Source organism: Empidonax traillii, unplaced genomic scaffold (genome assembly GCF_003031625.1).
Source record: "Empidonax traillii isolate 1590-97213 ecotype Southwest subspecies unplaced genomic scaffold, ASM303162v1 scaffold1116:size242947, whole genome shotgun sequence".
NCBI classification, from domain to species: domain Eukaryota; kingdom Metazoa; phylum Chordata; class Aves; order Passeriformes; family Tyrannidae; genus Empidonax; species Empidonax traillii.
This window is the reverse complement of record NW_020956309.1, coordinates 155,547-164,958: the sequence shown is the minus strand read 5'-3', so window position 1 is coordinate 164,958 and position 9,412 is coordinate 155,547.

Here is a 9,412-nt window from a genome sequence, read left to right as displayed (position 1 = left end):
TAATTATCCTAATGGCCTGTAGCTGATTATCAAAGCCAACATTTAGGGCTGGGTATTGGATCCCATCTGGTCTCTGCACAGCCTGGGGAGGGCTGGGAGAGAAGGAACTCTGGTGAAATCCCTGTGAGTGCTGGCTGGGGGGGGCTGTGCCAGGGGCTCAGCTCTCCCTAGGCCCCACACAACATCCTCTGCACCCCAGCTCCAAAACCACCCTCCAGGGCTGGACCCTCTGGGGGAGGAACCCCCTCAGCCCCCCCAGCCCCCAGATGCAGCTCTGGGGGCTGTGCTTCATCCTCAGGTTGTTCCCAAAGCAGAATTCCCCCCTGCATGAGGAATACAGCGCTTGGATTCGGGGAGGGAACCGGCTGCTTTATGAAAGAGAATTTTTGAATCCTTTTGTCAACAGCTAAATGTTTCAGTTGACAGAGTCAATGCATGATGTGATATTATAAATATTAGATTAATTGTATTCTATAGGATTTGTATCACATAAAGATCCAAGGAGTTATTTTTACCTCTGTGAAAAATAAAGCAAGGGACTTAAAGTGATTTGTTGAGACACATTCCTCTCAAAAACTTTGTCAGAAGCAGCAGATTCCCCGGGAATACTTTGATTTCCATAAAACTGCATTTCTCAGTAGGAAAACAAACCTGTCAACAATTCCAGGCTGAGCCCTCCCACAGAACCAAACTGGCTCCAGAGAGGCACTTCCATGGCTATGGGGGCTGCTTTCCTTCCAAGGGGTCGTGAGAGCTCAGTGGTCCCCCAGGGCCATCCTGTCCCTCCAAGGGGCTGCACACCGTGACAATTAGGGGGGTACTATGAATTCCATCCCCCCATAATGCCATGTACATCCTGCCCCTCTGCAGGTGAACACAGTCCTGCCAGCTCCTGAGAGTCTCTAGCCCTCACTTAAACCCTTCACAGGTGATGGAGCTCAAACACTCGAGCCATGTCCTTGTGTCCCTGGTGATGCTCTCAGCCGGATCCGCATCCCTGGAGTGTCCAGAGTGTCTCCAGCTGCTGATGGATGCGCTTGGAGCAAAGATTATTGTGTGTCTGCTCTATTTCCGAGCAACCACTTTGCTCCTTGTGCTGAGTGTTGGGCTAGTGAACCAGTAGCTCCGTGGAGGGGGTGCCCCCCAGCCCCCTCTGCTCCCACCTCACCCCAGTTTCCCACAGCCCCTTCCCAGGGCTGCCTTCCCCTCCCGTCCCAGCTCCGGGGGCTGCTGCTAAATTTAGTGAGGAGCTTCTGTCCATTCTAATACTAATAGGCCCATTTTTAATAATGATGTTTTCACAGCAATTTCAGCCCATCACGGTGTCACAGGGGTATTGATGAAAAAAAGCCTCTAATCCCTGTTAATAGATTCCATTTGACAGGGAACGTGTCTCGGTGTTCATTCCCAAAGGCCCCAGTGGTTTCGGTGTCACTTATGGCTGACCTTGGAGGGTAACAAGACCTTCTCCAGAAGAATGGCCCAGTGTCCATCAGGAATGGGGCTCCTGGGCCCCTGACTCCCTTTCCCCACTTCTCAGATGACAGAGCTTTCTCAGAAGGTCTGTTTTGGGAAGTCTCATGGGGTAGGTGTATTTTATTTGCTTTTTCTTCTCTGCTGGACACGAGCTGGGCACAAGGGTGGGTGCTCCTTCCCTCACAGCTCAGGAGATGGGGATTTTCTCCTCAGCCTGACTGCTGGAAAGAGGAAAATCCTCCTCCTCCATGCTAGGAGATGGGGAAAGAGGAGATGAGGCAAGCAGAGCAGGGCCTGCTCTGAGGAGCCAGTGGGAGCTACCGATCCCTGTGTCCCAGCTTACCACTGGAGGGGCACAGGGTGGGTATCCATGCCAAGGAACCATCCTGGAGCCTTGCAGCTCTCCCAGAGCCATTCTGCCTGACCTGTGTACATGAACATCCCAGAAAACACCTGCTGGAAGGTGTCAGAGAGCACCTAACAAAGCTGTGGGTCTAGAAATCATTAAACAGGAAAGAATAATTGACAGTTCCTCTCCAAGTGCGGGGAGGTCAGGCAGGGCCCTCCAGCTGGGAGTGGGTCCTACCCATTGTCCTGCTTGGGGAGGGGGTGAGAATCCATCCCCAGCACCCCCCAGGGTGGACAAACAGGGGGACATGGTGTGATGGAAGTGCCCCGTGGCCAGACCCCCTCCTGCCGAGCTGCGATGGGCCGTGAAGGTGTGAGAGCCTCCCCCACATCCTGCACAGCCCCCCCAGCCCAGAGGTGGTCTGGAAATGGGCAGGTCATCCCCGTCTGGCTGTGAGCCCTGACCCTGCCAGCCCCCAGCCCCTGACCCCTGCTCCCCCTGTGCTCTGTCCAGTTCCTTCCCCTCCTGTCCCCTCCTTTCATCCCCCTCGGATGGAGCAGCTCCGTGTGTGTCCAGAGGCTGCAGGCATGAGCCAGGGGCCCCTGGCAGTGGTTTGGGGGGCAGGAGGAAGGGCAGAGCCCTGCTGTAGCTCACAGCTAAATGCTGCCTTTCACTCCAGCATTCCCGAGGAAAGTAATGAGAATAATTAAAGGTAATTTCGTTTATTTCGGCTCCAGTGTGTAAAGCAGACGGGGGTGGGGGTTTCTAGCCTCTTGCTGAAGCAGGGGAGGGCAGATAGCAGAGCTCTAACACCGAACTGCCCACAGGGATTGCAGGGACCCCTTGGGCTCACCTGGCTGTTTGTGGAGCTCACCTCAGAGAGAGGGACCCACAGGGGTGTGGGGGCACTTGGAGAGTGGTTCTGGGGGAGAAAGGTGGTTACAGGGGGGAGCCTTCCCTTCGAGAGACCTGTGCTGGATACACCTGCACTAAAATTAGCCTGGAGAGAGGCGTGGAGCAGGCAGAACTTCCCTGGAGCAGCGTGTTCCCAGTCCCTGCTCGGGAGCACAGAGTGATGCTCGCTGAAGCAGTGCCAGCTCCGCTCAGCCTGGGGAGGCGGGGCTGTGCCTGAGAGCCCGTCTGGGGGTGGGGATAATGGTCCTGGGGAACCAGACCCTCCAAAGCACTGACAAGGGCACTAGCAGCGCCCTGCATCACTGCCTGACCCCAGGAATCAGCACTGGGATCCGGGAGCAGGACTTTAATGGGCTGTTAGTCACAGAAACACCCCGACTGAAGGGACCTAATTGGATGGTGACGATGCTGAGCTGGGTAATTAGGAGCCCATAAACCACACAGGTCACAGCTCCTCCAGCAGCACATTCCATCACTGCTCCATGAGCAGGGTGATCCTCCCCGAGCCCTTCTGTGTCACACACAGACACTCTGTGGGGACTGCAGAAATTCCTCCTTCATCCCAAGAATTCCTCTCCATCCTCTGCATCAAAACAGTGGCCCTGGGTGGCTCCTGGTGATGGGAGAGCCGAGAAAGCCCCACTTTCCAAAATATGATCATTCCCCAACACATTCAAGCGTAGGGAATTGTATCCCAGAGCAACCCAAACCACCTCCCTGCGAGAGGGGCCGGCTGGGGACAGGGTGGCAGCGCTGCCAGGAGGTGATGGAGCAGCCTGAGCAGAGACACCCACGTCCCACGGTGCCGGTTGTGACGTGGGGACGCCTCGACTCACCTGAGCTCTTGACCCCATTGTGTCTCTTCCACATGAATTCTGCCAGCGCTCCAACTTCCCCGGCACACGCACTCATTAAATATAAATTTTACCCTCAAATATTCAGCAGCAGCGTTTTGAATGGCGTGTTTGGCTGCGTTTGAGATGTTCCCTGTGCAGGGAAGTGACAGGAGCCATCCAGCTGTGGGAGAGGGGAAACACCAGGCGATGCCCCTGGACGGGTGGCACACGCAGGAGGTGCAGGATGAGCATCTGAGCATCTGGTCCACAGGGATTCATGGGCAGGGATAAATTTGTAAATTGTTCCTTATTGTAAATGTGATTCAGAAAAGTGTCCTGAATCATAGAATCACAGAGTGGTTTTGTTTGGAAGGGACCTTAGACATCATCTCATTCCACCCCCCTGCCATGGGCAGGGACACCTTCCACCAGCCCAGGTTACTCCAAGCCCCCTCCAACCCGGCCTTGGACACTTCCAGGGCTGGGGCAGCCACAGCTTCTCTGGGCAACCTGTGCCAGGGCCTGCCCACCCTCACAGCCAAGAATTTCTTCCCAATATCTAGTTCTGAAGTGCCATTAAAAAATAAAAGCAGGGAGAAAGGCAAACACCCCAGAAGGAATGCTTTCCCTGCATTTTCCCCTGTCTTCACATCACCAAAATCACATCTGTGGCTTTCTGGCATGAAGGCATCTGAATGTCCTGTGGGTGTATCTGGTACAAGAACCGGGTCTGATGCTGATACCTGTCCTTGCTCATCCCAGGGGCTGTGGAAACAAGCTCAGAGGGCACCACCTCACCCTCCAGCCCCGGAGCCCCAGGGCTGCTGCTCACCCTTCTGGCTGCTCCCGGCTCCCGAGGTGACTGTGTGAACCCGCTGCCCCTTCCCGGTGCCCCCAGCCCGGGGGGAAGGTCTGTGGGGGCCGAGGGCTGGCAGGGAGCCCGCGGGTCCCCTCGGTCCCAATCAGCTGTGATTGAAGGCAGCCCCGAGCCCCCGGTCCCTCCGCACTTTGACGACGAGCATCCGTGGAATCTGCAAGCCATTAGCTCTCTGTTATCTTTCTGGAGATGCTGAGGTGAGCCATATGGAAGCACTTACTCGTCAACAGCCTGGGACAGAGTTTGGTGGGGTGGCCAGGACTCAGCCCTTTGTGAACTGCAGAGAAGCTGGAACGCGTCCATTGACCCATTTAATGAGCTCCGGCAAGGGGAATTTCACACTGTGCCTGGAGCAGCAGTAACCTTATATGTAGAGAGAGGGGGAGATAATTTCTAATCTTGTCAATCACGCCGTTGTGAAATCCGCAGCAGGGTTTCTTGGAGCGGGAGGGCCGAGGAGAAGGCGGAGGGCCTGATCCAGGTTCTCGCAGAGCAGGGCTGCACAAGAAAGGCCTTTCATTATTTTTCTTTGCAGTCTCCTCATTTCCTCGCTGAAAAAAACAACAATATATTTATTAACTAGACAAATATTTGACTGGGACAACATGCTGAAATGACCTGCGAACGCCTCCTCGTTCCCACCAAGAGGGGTTCCTGCTCTCGCCCGCAGCCCCAAACCCTGCAGGGCCTCCAGCAGCTCTGGCCACCCCCTCCTCCCCCTCATCCAAAGGAGGGGGAAGAGAGGAAAACACCTCCCCCAGGTACCCCACTGGCTCAGTCCTGCCTGCCACATGCCAAAGTTACTTGGAGGGGCTTGCAGGGGCTGCTGGGGGGCCACGTCGAGGCACATCCTTGTGATGGGGGCACAGCTGGGCCAAGCTCCGTGGTCCTCAAGGGAGGACAGGGGACACAAGGGTCTGTATTTACGGGACAACGGTGTCACCCCAAGCCAGCCCTTCACACATCAGAGAATCACAGAGTTACAGAGTCATTTAGATTGGAAAAGACCTCTAAGCTCACTGAGTCCAACCATGGACACCAGCGGGACCCCCTGATGCCACGGTGCTGCTGCTCCATCATCTCCACTGCAGGGAACCACGCCAAGACTGAGCTCCAAGCTAAAGAAACAAACACAGCCTTTTTTCCCTGTTGTTTTTCCTGTTTGCCTAAGAAACATAATCTTTCCCCAAAATGAAAAAAATAATAATAACGCACAGGAAGGCCCCAAGCATGAGCCCGTTTGTGTGCGATTTCAATCAAAACAGGCTTTGAAAAACAAATTCCTTCGATATTCATCACATGTGTAAAGCACATTAAAGGGGGACAGTGGACTGGGCTGGAGGGCCCTGAGCCCTCTGGCTCCTGCCCATGCTGGGAGATGTGGCCGAACACCAGTGAGAGCTTCTCCAGCCTGCTGGGACCTCGTCATAGGATTGTTTAGGTTGAAAAAACAATCCCCCTGAGAACATCAAGTCCAATGATTCTCCCAGAACTGCCATGGCCACCACCAACTCATGTCCCCAAGTGCCACATGCACAGGTCTGTAAATGCCTCCAGGGATGGGAATGCTCTGAACAAAGGGGAAAGTTGCTGCACCAAAAAAACTGCTCACATTCTGAGTGAGCAGAGAGCAGGAGAGATCCATGTTTTCCTGGCCTAAATGGAGCCCCAGAGACACAAGATTTTAGTTCTGCATCTTGGGGTTCACTTTACAGAATCAGTGTTCGAATTCCCATCTTATGTTCTGCTTTGAAGTCCCGATGTCCAGCACTCTCGTGGCCCCAAGGATTGCCATATCCCTGGGTTTGATGCTTGCAGACAGGCCAGACACCACAGTGCTGGGCTCTCCCTGCCCTTGGCAGCCATGTGCTTGCAGATCCCATCTCTGTGTGACCCCACGAGCCGCCTGCCCGGTGCCTCTCACACCTCTGTCCCACATTTGAATTCTGCTGTTATTTTTTCCTCTCATTACTCTGGATTCTGACTTATTTGCACATAAACCAGTGCGAAGCGGTGGACACACAAACAAGCCCACACGTCCCCCACTGCCTCTGGCAGGGTCCCTGCTCTCTGCTGGAGCCCCAGCCCTCGCTGCTCCATGCCCTGATCATTATCCTGGAGCAACACAGCCCATTTTCGGTGGGTTCCTCGTTTTTACAAGGTGTGATGGGGAAGGAATGCTGTGTACAGTTTAATTAGGGACTGAGTGCCTTGGGGGGAGTGGGAAGCAGCAGATAGCCCGTGCCCCAGCCCCAGACACTCAGCCCCCCCATTACAGCAGCCCCTTTGATGTCTGCAGCCCCAGTGTCCCACCGTGCAGCCGAGGGCGAGGGGAGGAACTGGGAGGATGCACAGCCTGGCAGGCCCTCCTTTGGTCCCTGCTCTGAGGGGCTGACACTCTGCTTTTCCCCAGCTCCGATTTCTGCCTGAGTATTTTGTCCAAACACCTCTGGGAGCAGGAGCTGAGGGTGAGCACAGACAAGCTGCAAAACAGCCAAGGATAACAGGATGTCCTGGCCGGAGGCTTTACCTCCGTGGACAGGGCAGAGTCAAGGGCTTGACCGGCTCCTACTCCCCCAGGAAGCTGAGGGGTCCTACTCTTCCCTGCCTGGGTGTCCCTATCCCCTCTCTGGATGCCCCTCTTCCCTGTCTGATGCAGAGCAGTGACACAGAAGCGGGATTTGGCCTCAGGGATATTTAAATTCCCAGCACCCTCCCCAGCGGATCCCCGGCCCCGACAGGGAGGCTGTGACTAACGCCTCCTTCCCAGCCGTGATCCCTGCAGTGAGGGGAGCACCCCGCGTTCATCCCACCCGAGGAGTGCCCGGGAGCGCAGGGGGTGCCAGGCAGGGATGCCAGCCGGGCTGGGAGCTCTGCTCCCACACGCAGGGGAGGAGCTGCTCCTCAGCCCGTGACTCACGGCTCGCTCCTGGGAGGCTGAATCAGCACCTCGAGGGCAGGAGGGGGCCCTTCCCTCCCCCTGCTCCGGGGAAGACGTGGTGACCTACCCCTGCTCCGTCTCCCGGCTTGTTGCGGGCTGCAGGCACATGCTGTGGGAATCGGGGTGTTGTGTCAGCGCTGGCTCATCCCGCCCGTCGCACGGCGAGCCCCGCGGGGCCGTGGCCGGGGCTGGGGCGGCCCAGGGGGTCCCACAGGAGACACTCGGGAGCCGGAGCATCGCCCACGCTGGGGAGCCACGCCGTGCCCCGACCTGCCCCAGCGGAGCAGAGTCACCCAGCCCTGGCCCTGGGTGGGGATCCGTGCCTCGGGAGCTTCCCCGGGTGCAGGGGGGCTGAGGACACGGCAGGGATGGGATGCTGGTGACTCTCCAGTGAGCTGGGACCCTCCTCCTCCAGGAGCCTCCCCCCCCCGCAGCCCTGCCAGCTCCGCAGGGAGCTCTGTCCCGGGCTGGGGTCAGCGGGAACCAGGGCTGATTGCCAGGCTGGCTGAGACCCCCGTCCTCATCCTCGTTGTTTCCCACCCCCACAGGGCTGTCACCGTGCAGGGCAGGGCAGTGCCCTACCTGCACAGACACCCAGCACCGCTCTCCTGCCTCCTCCTCCTCCTCTCCCGCAGTGTGACTCCTGCGTTCTGTAAATAATTCCTATTTTCATTTCTTAGCACCAGGGTGACACGTGGAAGTGGAGATGTGAACTCGGCACACACACACACATGCCTCCCCTGATTAGGACAACTTTTAAGTAGGTCAGAGCCTGGATTGAAGATGCCTTGACAGCTCCCCTATAAAACATCCCGACTTTAATGCCCTGCATGTTTTTGTGATGTGAAATGGGAGTGGTTTATAGGGGCGATGTGGGGGAGCAGATGTTCTTCCCGTGCTGGGGGAGGGCAGCGGTGGGGAAAGTGACTGCTGTAAATGAACTGGTGATTAAGGTCATTAAAGAACCTTAACCCAGGGGCACTGGGGGGATGGGAAGGGGACAGACAGGCTCCATCACCACTAACAAGCCACTAGCCAGCCATCCCATCCCATCCCATCCAATCCCATCCCATTCCTGTGGAATCCTGCTGGACAGCCCTGGCAGTCACAACTTCCCTGAGTCTCCACACACCCCTCAGTTTAGGTGCCAGTGGGCACTTCTGACTATATTTCTGTATTTCCTTAAATCTCCAGCTCCCAGAGTCCTGTGATTTCAGGAGAAAGGTCATTTTTAGCATTGTGTTTCCTTTTCTAGTTTTTTTTTTTTTTTTGAAGAAAAATAGTAGGTCACCCACATTTGTGGCTGGGAGAAAACCACATTTTGAAGAAGATCCTTCACCTGGCCTCTCCCAGCTCAGCCTACAGTGCCCACAGGCAGCTGCCTGGGGGCTCATCTGCCAGCCCCCAGCCCCCACTCCCCCCACACATCTCCAGCCCCTCAGCGATGCATTTGCTGATGAGAAAGGAAAGAGGCACGATTTAAACCTGACCTCTCACCCCAAGCTGTGTCTGTAATCTGACGAGCAAACGTTAATAGGCCGAGCCAGGCAGCGGAGCCCAAAGCCCAGATAAAACCCAGCCCCGACGACAATTCAATTTCCTTCCATGAGATCAACTTGCAGCTTTAGCAAACCCACTTGTGCGGGCGCTGGGCTGAAACAATCTGGGCTGGCAGGCACAGCCACGCTGCCTTTGGTGGGCACCACCTGAGCCCAGCACCCTCCTGGGGCTGCCCAGCACCCCCCCAGCACCCAGCACAGCCCAAGGACCCTGATCTTGTGCATGCCCTTGGACCAGGGGCACAGAGAACTTGGCACCTTGCAGGGTTGGGGTTTATTTCCAGAGAAGGGTCTTCAAGGTATGTGTAACTCAGGGGGGCTTTGGGGCCCCCTGAAGGGTGCCAGGCTTGTCCCCCTCCCCAGGGGACTCGTGGGCACCACGAGCCAGGTTGGTCAAGGTGTTGGGAAGGTCACAATGCGCTGCTGAGGCCAGGACAGTCCTGTCTCCAGGCTGGCCAT